Here is a 12,449-nt window from a genome sequence, read left to right on the forward strand (position 1 = left end):
TGCAAAGTATTTATGATCTAAGTGAGGCTCTTAAAGGTTTTAAATCAAACTCTTAAGGCTAAGAGGTCTCTGAAAATAAAGCATTTATTGAGTTGTACAGGTGCTAGCCAGAAGGTAAAGGACTGGTCCTGGGACAAATTCCCTAAGCTTGGCCAGAAAGTGAGTGAAAAAATGTCCATCAGACCTAAGGTTAGGCCAGAGTGTTTTATAGTAAAATTTTGGGGTGAGGAAACACAAATAAGCTGCACTGAACTTACATTGGCTATAGATAAGAGGAGCAGGACATTGCAAAGCAGGCAAAATGCTGAGAGGTTAGTCCATAAAAAAGAAGATTTTGCTACTTCTTGGTTGGTTCCAAAAGCAGAATGCAATGTGGCCTTTAGCATACAGACAAGGAATGTGGAATGATTCTTTCTTCTTCTTTTTTCTTTATTGACTTAACTTGAAGATGAAGCTGTAAGCACATTGGACTTCTCTTTTCTCTTTCCTCCCTCCATTCTCTGGCCTGTAACTTAAGACATCCCAGAATTCTTATCATTCCCCCTTTTATTGGAGCCTTTCAGAGTAAGCATTGTTCATGGATGCTGTATTAATTTTATCACTTCTTACGTAGCCATTTTATGTTCCAGGTCACATCTTACATTGCTAGGAAGACTCATTCCCAGAGTCTAGGAAGTCATATCCCAGAGAGGAGGGAAATTTGTAGATAACAACAGTGAGATATTTTTTGTCCAATTATGAGTGGTAGACAGGAAGAGAGCGCAAATATCTAACCATTCACCCACAGAATTCTTCAGTGTTCTCAAAAATAGCTTCTTCTGGAAAGTTACAGGTAGTTAGTTCAATCTTTTGAGCTAGTGTAATATTAGGCTGAAATTCATTCTACTGATTTACATATTTGGGAAAAAGAAAAGATATAGCATTTAGAGATTATAACAATCAAAAGAATGCCAAGTAGAAGTATCAAACTATAATATTTTTCTAAATAATCATTTGATTTCTACTAATAATCAACCAAAATGATCACTGAACAGATTAAATCCAAGTTCCATGATAGAGACCTATTGGATCCAGGTGGCTTCTTTTCTAATAGTTTCTAAATGGGTTTCTACTTCATGAGACATATTTATATAGACACAGCAAGATGCATTCGTTACCACACATATGCCTCCTTGTTCTGCTAATGTGTAGTCTAGAGCAATTCGGCTATCTAATTCAAGATTGGGTGAAGAGTCAGTAGCTTTATGCTGTGCTATAATGGAAGCAGCATTCTCTTCAGCAAGGTTGCCTAAGGTAATGGAAAGGTTTCTAATCATATGCTCATGGTTAGCAATACCCCACCATGGCAAAAATGCTCTTCCAAAGAAGTTGATGGAGCCATCTAAAGTGGCTTGTTTGAATCCAGAGGGAAGTTCAGGGGAACGAGACCAGTGCTGAATTGCCTCTGCATCAAATATGGATACAGGTGTAAACAGATATCCTAGGAGGCATTGCCCCCTCATGACCCATCCTTTAATGCACTTACGGGCCCATGGGTGGTGATCTCCTCCACAGACAAAAATATAACCAGGGGGTGCACATACAAACTGCTCAAAGTTTTGTCTAATTTGTTCTCGTAGATCATTAAGCCATGGGTCAGTGGTAGCACACCCAGGTAAGGCTGGACCTTCACCTTTGAGGGATCCATTATGGTATTTTTCTAAAAGTTCTTTTAATGCTGCTTCAGCCTCTTCCATAGTCTTATGGGTAAACTTTGGAGGAATGACACGAGTGTAAATATAAAAACATGGTAAGGGTTGACTGGAATGTGCTAGACGAACTGGATAACTGATTATGGGGTTATATCCAACATAACTCTGATGGATTTGATTGACAATGCACTTAGGAACTGAGCTAAAGTTTAGAACAGGTTGTACCAGTAAGCCATTACGTTCATGAGTGGTACGAGGGTTGGGGTAGCATAGCCAACATTTTGCTAAATTTCCAGAAGTTGCTAGAGACTGTGAAATTCTGACTAAGGAATTCTCTTTCCATGCCTGGGTAAAGGTGACAAATATAATTATATATATAAATGTTTTCATTATTATTGGTTGAGACTATGGTGAGAATCAAGGATTGAAATAGATAATCTAAAACACAAGGAATCTGATCAGCTTTGTGTAACACAATCAAAATTAAAAATATTCCCAAGAACAAAATTATTATAGTAACTATAAAATAAGCATAACGATGTATAGGAATATTTCAGTAGTTTAAGGTTTACACAGGCCTGTTCCAGACTCTTAGGCAGAAGTAGTCAACCTCAAACTGTCAGTTATTATTTTTTCTCTGGTCAGATGAAGCTTGATGTTGGTGATGAGGTGCTAGACCACTCAAGTGGATTAGCCCTTTTTAAGTGGAAATGTGGAACCAGGAGTTAATTCCCTTGAGTTTGGCTGCACAGGGCTTCACAGGATGTACATAGAAAGAACCTTTCCAGCAGTAAAGAATTTTTACAAAGATGTCTTTTCCAGTATACAAAATCAGCAGGCTGGATTCTGAGGTAGAAAATCACTCCTCTTGCTGCTGTAAAAGAAGAGTGTTTTAATAAGGAGTAATTTTCATTAACAACCTTTATAATCTCTTAATAATTTGTAAGAATTCTCCATTTAGTGGCTGAAGAATCTAGGGGCACAGAGAAAAGATGCATAGATCTTCCTGTTATGATTCCCAAAAGACAATGTCTGTGCTTCCCAAAGTGGGTCTTCAATTCAAAAAAACTATAGGTCAGGCTTTTGATCAAGGATTTTAAGATTTCCATAAATTTAGCTGAATTTTAATAATTTTGTTTATTCTTTGTACCAATTCAGAGGCCTGGGGTTGGTACGCAGAATGAAAATGTAATATTGACCAAATATCACACATTGGACAATTTGTCTCATAAAGTGTGATTCTCTGTCAATGTGTAGTGCATAAGGAGTTCTCCAGGTTAGTATAGTCTTTTCTATTACAAGCCAGAGAGGTGGCAGTAGCATGGTGGACAGGGAAAGCTTCCACCCAATGAAAAAAAATGCAAACCATGTACTGACAGACATTGCAGATAGGCAGCTGTATGAAACCTATCTTCTCTACTTAAAATGGTTTTTTTGGTAATTTAAATCTTTCTAGCTGGGCTTTGGTAGCTTTGAATTGTACTTTGGAAATGTGGGGTACCTAGGACTTGCAGAGATAGCAGAATATTGTTCTGTTTTTGGCAAATTCTTTGTTTTATTTTATTTTTTTTCTTTTTAAAATTTTTATTGGTTTGCAATAGTTATATATGACATTGGAATTTATTTTGACATAATCATAAATACGTGGAGTATTGTTTGCTCTAATTAAGTCCCCAATACTTACCTACTTCCCTTTCCTCTACTCTGCTGTTCCCTATTTCTCTACTCCACAAATCTATTTATTTACATTTTTTTAAAAAAAGCGTTTTATGGATATACATAATGGTGAGGTTCACTGTAGTATATTCATGTATTTACATTGGAAAGTTAGGCAAATTCTAACATCTTCTTTGTAGACCAAAGAGCTAGGTCATATATACTTTGGAATATTCTTTTCATCATGTAACCTGGTAATACAGGAAGTTTTTTAGGTCCATACCAAAGGTTTTTCTTGGAGTCCAGAAAATCTCCAAGGTTTACCAAAAATTCTCTAATTATCAGAGGCACTAAACTAAATCCTAGGTATAAATTTCAGAAAATGTTCATTATATACAGTGGTTTCTAATGCTTCTGGGGTGTCAGGACAAGGATTTCAGGCTCAACAGCGTCTATGTTTTGAGCTGCCCTTCTTTTGGCAACATCAGCTAACTGATTTCCTTCAGCATGTTCATTTCTAATTTAGAATATCTATAAATCTTGATGATAGTCAAGTTATTTGGAAACAAAATAACATCCAGTAGTTCCAACCCAAAAGTACTGCTCTCAACTTCTTTGAGCAGTGATAAGTTCTCTTTGTTTCTGTAAGATTCCAAAATCATGGGCCATGTCAAATGTGTAATGAGAGTCTGCATAAATACTGGCTACTAGTTCTTTCGCTCATATATAGTCCTGTATTAAAGCATAAAGTTCTGATTGTTGGGCTGAGGAGAAATGTGGTAAGTGGCTTCAAGAATTTCAAATAGATTAGTTATTGCATGACCAGTAGTATATTTCTGATTTTCACATTTTAAATATGAATTTAAAGTGTACCAAAACCCATCAGCATCAGGTATTAGAGTTTTCTTTAATCTTTTTAGGGAGTGAAAATGTGACAGTTAATACTATGCAGTCAAGAGGGTTTTGTCTAATTCTGTTGGTAGTAAAGTTGCTGGATTGAGTACATGGCATCTCATCATAATGACATGGATTGCTAAAAGGAGAGTTATCTCATGAAGTCAGCTTGCTGGCAGATAGATGCTGTGTGTGATGTGAAGCAAGCAAGGCTTGTGTTGCATGGAGAACATATATAAAGAAGTGCCTGCATCTATGTCTTCAGTGACTTTTACTGAAAGGACAGTAGCAGGAATTCCTCATAAGCAAAGAGGCACTCCCTGTGCTACAGAGCCTAGCTGTGGACTATAATATCCCAAAGCCTATGCATTCCTCCATGTGTCTATGTAAGCCTTCTGAATACAGTGCCTTTCCATTTGTACCCAAATAAATGGAAAGGCGAATCATAGTTTAGAAGGCCTAAGGCTGGTGGGTTGCTCAGAGTTTCCTTTAAAATCTTAAAACCCAAAACTGTTCTATTGACTACACTAAAGGTTCCAGTGTACAGGCATGTAGCACTTCATGGAATGGCTTAGCAATCAAAGAAAAATTAGGAATTCAATTTTGACAGTATTCTGTCAGTGTGCCAAATCCTATCAATTGTCTTTGCGTAGTTGGTCTAGGATATTTTTGTATGTGTGCCAAACGATTATCATGCAACTTGAGTCTTCAGAAAATATGATATGTTGTAGATATTTAACAGACTCACCAACAAACTGCAGTTTTTCCTTTATGTCTGTCTTTTGCTGGCCAGAGTTTGAAGCAGTTTCTTAAATGTCTGTCTTGAAGGACTGAAAAGGATTGAGCACAGAGTAGTAAGTCATCTGCATATTGTAATAAAGCTCTCCCCTCAGAGAAAGCTAAATTGCTTAAATCTTATTTTAAAGTCTGTGGGTTTTCAGTATATCCTCAAAACATTATAGTCCAGGTGAATTGAAGACTATCTCAATGGCAAATAAAAATAGATTTTCTGAATCTACAGGGATATTAAAGAATGCACTGCATAAATCAGTTACTGTAAAGAAACTACTTTCTGGTGGAATATCAGCATGGAGGGTATGTGGATTTGAAATGACTGAATGCCTTGAGGGGTTACTCCTTGACCTATAGCCTGCAAGCCTTGAATAGACCTCCAACCTCTATGTGTGTATGTTTGGTACTAGGGACTGAACCTAGGGTCACTTAACCATTGAGCTACATCCCCAGCCCTTTTTATTTTTTGGGACAGGTCCTTGCCAAATTACTGAGGTTGGTTTTGAACTCCAAGTCCTCCTGTCATAGCCACTTTGGGATTATAGGTGTGTGACACCATACTCAACTGTTACGTGTTTTTTTTTTTTTTTTTTTAAACAGGCAAAATTGGAATGCTATAAGGACTCATACAAGGAGTGAGCGATTAATCCCTTTCTTATACATCCTTCAATTGTTAGTTGTATTCCTTCCATTGCCTGCTTACTGAAAGAATATTGATTAATTTGAGATAAAGGTTTAGATTTATCAATAGTGATTTTTATGGGGGTGGTACTGTAAATTCTTCTAATGTTAATCCATGAAGAGATCCATAAAGCTTCAAGAAGGTCTCTAAACTCTGGGCAAGAGTGGTTATCAGCTGGACACTTTGTATTAATTTCAAGAGGAAAGAGAAAGTTGCCATTCTTATTATGTTCCCTATTGTTTGCACCCGAGGAGATACAATCCAATGTTACATTTCCTTCTTAGGAGAAATAAAACTTTACAGAATTATGCTTTTGGAGAAAATCTCCACCTTCAATATGAATGGCAAAGGGACTGACCAGAAAGCAATGGGTCAAAATCTCAAAGAAAAGTTTACAAGCTTGGAAAGAAATAATGAGAGAAAATTTAAATCCATCCCAGTTTAATTTCTTTAGTACTCCTGAAGGAGGGGCTACTGGATCTAACTAGGACTTAAGGTGGAGAGGGTGGTGCCCTACTGTGTGTTAAGATGGGATAAAGGTCAGATTCCATTTGAATAAATGTTTTTCCCAGAGAATTTAAATGAAGGAGGGACTTTAGCTGCTGTGTTCTCTGGGTTGCATCAGATTTCACCTTTGAGGATTTCAGAGCCAATGAGTTTAGGTTGTCTTTTCTGAAATATTTTTAGTTTTAGTCCATTTCTGAATATCCAGGTTTCTTATAGTAATGACAGACCATTCAGGTTTGTTTTCAGATTTATAGTTGGCTTTTGCCTCTAATTGCTGGAGCTGCAAATTCATTTATGATTAGCCTTCTTCTCTCTGACTCCATTAAACATTTTGGTTAAATTATCAACCTGGCCCACAAGTTGGACAGGGAATGTACTTTCCAGTCACTTTTGGCCCTTTTAATTAGAGTAGATAGTTGTTTCTTTAGTCCATTAAGGAAAACTGAATTTAAGGAAGTTTTAGTAAGGCACTAAAAAGGCAAACCAAAATTTTTCTGGAAAAAGGGACAGAGTTGCTTGAAGTCATTATACATAGATTTTCCTTTAGAAAATCTTGAATTTTGGACCAATCTACAGGTTTGGGAAAGGCTTAAGAAACGGAGTCCCAAAGCAGTTTGTCAATGCATTTAGCTTTGTCCAAAGAAGGGCCATATTATTGGTTTGTGTCCCTAGGAAAACTTAAGGTTTTTACCAGTCCCCAAGGTGCATCCAGTGCTGTCCCTCTCCCAGCCATACTACATGAACCAGTTGTTATAAATAATGCCACTCTGGCTTATAGGGAGCATATAATAACATTAAATTCTCATCAAAATTCATGGGAATCTTTATGTGGATCTGGGATTTTTTTCCTTAGACCTTAATTCTGCTTTAGACCGGACAGTATAAGTTATAGCTTTTTGTTTTGGGTTGGAGATGACCAGCTCCATGTTCAGTCTGGGCTGATTCATAATCTATTTTCTGTTTACCCTGGGCTGAATCCTGACTGAGGACAGTAGGTGCCTAAGTAGTAGCAGCCTCACCACTCTGTGGCCTTCCGAGTTTTTTTAGGTCTAGGCTATTTTTCTTTCAGGCTCAGCAATTGCTCTAGCAGCTGTTTTTTTTTTTCTCCCATTGGGAGGGATTCTGGACAAGTTACCACTGATGTTTGTATTTTGATTTTAAATAGATTCATTAAAATAGGTTCTGAGGGCCTGGCAGGGGAACTGGGAAGGAATGAAAAGGAAGGGGAGAGAAGGGCAGGGTTTCCAATGCACAGAAAAATTGGATAAATTGGTTTGGTGGGTGGGTGGGAGAATACCTGGCAGATCTCTAATTTTTCAAATCCCCACCCACACACACTGTTTTCATTTATTACAGGTCTCAGTTATTTAAGAAGGAGAATTTTATGAGGAGCAATTTTAGAGTCTGGAGATTCTCTACTGGGTTTAATACCAGTTTACCTTCCCATTCTAATGGCCGTGCTTGTTTTCTAATTTGTTTCACAAAAATAACCAGAATTCTTCTCAGATCAGAAGTGCCACACTCAGGCAATTGCAAAGATATTATCTTTCTTGGTACTTACAAGAGTTTCTTTCAGTCAATCAAAACCTGGAAGGAGTGTGTCTTGCTGAAATGTACTGCTATGAGAACCTCTCCCCAAGGTGTCACCATTGGGTGGTTGGTTACTTTTTTGCATGTCTCAGATTCCCTATATGCCAAGTGTCTCAGGGTGCTCCAGGTTCTGGGAAGACCAATCTATTATTTTGCACCTTCTAGATGATCAGGAGTATTCCTTCTAACCCAGGGGAGGGGTTATGTTCTTCCATTGGGGTCCCTGTGAGACTGTTATACTTAGGGACAATTAGTCCCAAAATGACACTTTTGAAAAATTTACAGTTACCTGCACACTTCCTGGTTGAGATTGGAAGGAGAAATGTCTCTTTTCTTTGGGATGAGACTTTTCATTTATCCTCATTTAATATTAATAATGGCTTTGGTCAGTCAGAGCAATGCAAATCCAAATTAAGTTGTAATTATATCAATGGCCAGAAGATGTCACTATGAGCTAAAAGTATTTAAAGCGGAAAGTACACGGATGGCAAGTCAAACAAACCTGGCAAATTCAACAAACCTGGCAAATTCAACAAATCATAATACCAGATATAGGGGCATCCTCCGATAACTCAACACATCATAAAACCAGATATAGGGGCATCCTCCAAAAACTCACCAGCTCCAGTCTGGCAACTCTACACAGATGACAGCTCTGTTGCAAAATTCCCACTGCCACTTAAGACCTCAATAGCAAAAACCTAGGAACAGCCTACAAAGGTATATTTCAAATGTGGAACCTTAATTCTAGGACTTCAAAAGCCTCTGGAAAGGCACTCACCTTAACTCTGGTAGTCTCAAAGGGACTCTTGGTGCCGTATTCAGTCCCAAGGAAAATATCTTTCTTCCTGATTCTTCAGAAGGCTGGATTCCAATGCTGCACCAGTAAGGCTAGATGAAACTCTTGAGACTAAGAAGTCTCTGAAAAGAAAGGGTTTATTGAGCTGTACAGATGCTCCAGAAGGTGAAGAACCGATCCTGGGACAAAATCCCTAAGCCACCAGCAACATGGCCAGATAGCCAGTGGGAAAATGTCCACCAGACTTAAGGGGCCAGGGTGTTTTATAATGAAAATCTGGGGAAAAGAAATAAATCATTTACACTGAACTTACATTGGCTATAGATAAGAGGGGTGGGAGGACATGAAGCAGGAAACTTCTGGGATAGGAGGTTAGTCCATAAAGAGAAGGTTTTTCTACTTCTTGGTTCGTTGGTTCCAAAAGTGGAATGTGATGTGGCCTTGTTGGGTAATCTTCAGCATACATGCAAGGAATGTGAAGCAGTTTTTTTTCTTTGTTGACCTAACTTGAAACTCTGAGTTAAATTGGCCTTCTCTTATCTCTTCCCTCCCTCCATTCTCTGGCCTTTTAATTTACTCCATTTCTTTTATCACAGGTAAGGAAGATCTGCTAGGCCTCACCCTTCAGGTAACTATGGTACGGACAGCAATGTATTAGTGTATTCTGGTCCCCATTAGAGGAATTTGTGAACTAGAAATGGACTGAACCCAGGACCTTAGTGCTATTTCCTTCAACTCATACAGTTCTAAGCAAGCCTTAAGGCCAACTCTGATTGGATTTATAGCCCTCTAGTCAGTTGTCATTAATGCTTAGATTGGAAATACCTGAGGAAGGCCCCTAAGGCCCCTCTGCCTGTTGGAGAACCCAAGCCAGGGGACTATTTTAATAACCTCTTCTGACTACCAAAGAGGTTGCTGAAAAAAGTAGGAAAGTCAGACAGAGAAAAGATTCCATTTTGTAGGTTTGATGATATACATAACCTAACTTAGGGGGCAACTTTGTAGGGCAAACCTGGTCTTAAAGTCCTATTGGATAGGGATTTGAAATGCACATGTATAAAGCAAAACCTAAAAGAATAACAAGGGACAATAGGCCAGAGTGGAAACCTTGTACCAGGAACTCTATGAGATTTCAAGGTATCTCTTGGGGAGTCAATTGTAGTCTGAGAAATAAATGGCCACCTCAGATAGTAGCTTTCTTGTTTGAAAAAATATATATGCTGCACACAAAATATATATTCATGAATATATAAGGAGGGATTTGTAACAGTTAAAAATACACATAAACATATTAACATGTAGAATGTTTATTCATATAAATACATAGCTGTTCCTGACAGTGTGAGGTGTTTCCCTGGACAGTGATAAAGAAAAGGAATACTGTTTTAGCCAGCTTTTTCATTGCTGTGACTAAAATATCTGACAAGAACAATTTTAGGGAAGAAAAGTTTATTTGGGGACTCATGGTTTCAGAGGTCTCAGTCCATAGCCAGCTCCATTCCTTGGGGCTTGAGGTGAGGCAGAACATCGTGGTGGAAGAGTGTGCTGGAAGGAAGCAGCTCACATGATGATCAGAAGCAGAGAAAGACTCTACCTCCCAAGATACAGAATATATACCCCAGAGGCATGACCCCAGTAACCCACCTCCTTCAGCTACACCCTGCCCACCTTCAGTTACCACTCAGTTCATCCCATCAGGGGATTAATCCATTGATTGGGTTAAGACTCTCATAACCCAATAATTTCTCCTCTAAACCTTCTTGCATTGCCTCACACATGAGATTATGAGGGACACCTCCCTTCCAAACCATAACAAATACATATGTATGTGTGTATATATACATGTACAAACACAAATACAATTTTTATGTCTATCTAACTGTGGATAACAAAATTTATAGATATATAAATAAGAGTATACATAGACAAATGTATTAATATATATTAAAAAATAAACCTGAAAAACAAAACACATCCTATCTCATGCACACATACACACAAACTGCATTTATGCTGAAGCAATGGTTGGAATGAGTCTCTCCTAGGTAAGGAAGAGTAGTTATGCACCAGCACTCATTTTTCTGTGAAAGCAGTGGTAATGTACTTGGAGTTAGATGACTTCAGCTAAAGGGATTGACTAACAAGGATTGGATTGAACTGAGAGCTGTTGGAGAAGTCTGAGGACTAAGGAAATGACTTCAGAAGCTGGAGTCTACATATTTTGCACAAGTCAATTTTGGCCAATTCTAATTAAATCTAGAAGCCTCCTGGACAGGACTAATACCTGCACAGAAAACACCTGGGGAACAAGGTGCATGAGGTCCATCTACTTGAGGAAAACCCAGGAGAGAGATCTGGCTTAATAACCCAGTCTGACCAGGAAGCCATGTATCAGAGAAAAGGAAGCAGTTTAGAGATACAGTGAATGGTAATTGCATAGTGTGTAGTCAAACTAGGCATCAGATTGTGGGAGAAATCTCTGAAAAACCCAATCTACTGTGGATTTGAAATGCACATGTTCAAATTAGGAGCAAAGAGAGCACACAGAGGCAATGCAGTTGGCTGAGGACTTTGGATTACCAGCTGTAGGAAATTTTGAGGCATCTCTTTCAGTCAGTGTTAGATTCAGTCATAGATGCCTACCTCAGTCCTGTTTGATAGGTATTTGAATACATACACACACAAAAACCATTCATAAATATATTGAGAAAAATATGTAACCCTTAAATATATACAGAAACATATTAATGTGTATATATAAGATGTAGGAATTTATTAATACCTGTGTTTATTTTGTAGCTGCATGTGGCAGATTTGGGAGTCATACCATGCATTGATGAAGAGAAGATATATATGTACACACACTACACACACACAAATACAAACAAAAATACATTTACATAGATGAATGTAGATAGGATGTATATACATAAATGTATATAAATATACATGTAAAAAAATCTACATGTAGCTAGGTGATTATCGTCCCAGCTACTGGAGAGACCGAGGCAGGAAGATTGATTGAACCCAGGAGTTTGGGGCCAGCCTGGACAACAGAGCAAGGCCCCATCTCTTAATAAATAAATAAACAAACAAACCCAGTGCAATGAAATAAATGGTGTCAAGCACAACTTGCAAATATGCTTGGTCCAATGGGCACTCTCCTAATCTACTGGCAATGCTGGAAACCTCAAATGCCAGTGAATTTACTGGCTGCCAATTCCTTGTGTATGTTAACTGTAGGGAAGCAGTAGGGCAGTGTCCTTTGGACAAATGTAGCCAGAGTGCCATTATCTTCAGTGGAAAATGTTTTCTTAAAATATTCAAACAGGATGAGAGCACTTGTTTTGAAACCCAGTGGAAGTGCATGCAATAGAATCCAGGTGTTGGCGGTTGGAAGGGGCCTCTTTTCAAGATAAGGAAGATTACCTTGAAGGGTCTTAGCCCTTAGGTTTCCATGGCTATGATAATGTGATTAGAGTAAGTTGGCCCTTGGGAAAGGAAAGGGAGCACCCTGAAGCAATGGGTCTGAGTTGGGTCCTTGGACCAGGAAGGAGTGCAGTAAGATTTTAAACATTCCTTGGGCAGTCAATTATAGGCTGAGGAATAAGTGGCCACTGCAGCTAGTAAGAGCCAAGTTTGAAAAATATTTGTATATGTATATACATGCATTAAAAACATATTCATAAATATATTACTAGGAATATGTAATATTCATCAACATATACATAGACATTAATGTGTTTAACTGTAAAATATTGAGGTTTATCCATAAAAGTATGTAGGCCTACAAGTGTGATATATTTCAACATTGTTGAAGACATAAATGCTCATATGT

At 38.1% G+C, this 12,449-nt stretch overlaps 1 long non-coding RNA gene across 1 annotated transcript; it reads right to left on the reverse strand.

Annotated features, from left to right (window-relative positions):
* Positions 1 to 95: 95 nt before the first annotated feature.
* LOC306664506 lies at positions 96 to 9,019 on the reverse strand. Its single transcript, XR_013764731.1, has 3 exons — positions 8,594 to 9,019; positions 4,990 to 5,071; positions 96 to 2,565 (listed from the first exon to the last, which is right to left on the reverse strand). It is a non-coding gene; the product is annotated as an uncharacterized lncRNA (long non-coding RNA).
* Between the last annotated feature and the right edge of the window lie 3,430 nt (positions 9,020 to 12,449).

This window comes from Sciurus vulgaris, assembly GCF_902686455.1.
Source record: "Sciurus vulgaris genome assembly, chromosome: 6".
NCBI lineage: Eukaryota > Metazoa > Chordata > Mammalia > Rodentia > Sciuridae > Sciurus > Sciurus vulgaris.